This window comes from Vombatus ursinus, unplaced genomic scaffold (genome assembly GCF_900497805.2).
Source record: "Vombatus ursinus unplaced genomic scaffold, bare-nosed wombat genome assembly UNPS02014867.1, whole genome shotgun sequence".
Lineage (NCBI taxonomy): Eukaryota > Metazoa > Chordata > Mammalia > Diprotodontia > Vombatidae > Vombatus > Vombatus ursinus.
This window is the reverse complement of record NW_020954645.1, coordinates 243887-244096: the sequence shown is the minus strand read 5'-3', so window position 1 is coordinate 244096 and position 210 is coordinate 243887. Positions and strand designations below refer to the sequence as shown.

At 41.4% G+C, this 210-nt stretch overlaps 1 protein-coding gene across 1 annotated transcript in view; it reads left to right on the top strand.

The window, feature by feature from the left end:
- GUK1 (guanylate kinase 1) overlaps window positions 1-210 on the top strand; it is a 32300-nt gene that overhangs the window by 25709 nt on the left and 6381 nt on the right. The window lies entirely within an intron of this gene.

Here is a 210-nt window from a genome sequence, read left to right as displayed (position 1 = left end):
CTATCACAAACTGAGCCACTGATAAATATAAATATTCAATCACACAAACAAAAGCTATTTATTATTTATATTATAAGTTTTCTCTCCCGCTGAGTTATCCCATCCTCACCGTAGGAGGCAATAGACCTGCGCTCAGCTGTTGTGTTTTGTCACAAGGGAGGGCTCAGTGTGTGTGTGTGTGTGTGTGTGTGTGTGTGTGTGTGTGTGTGT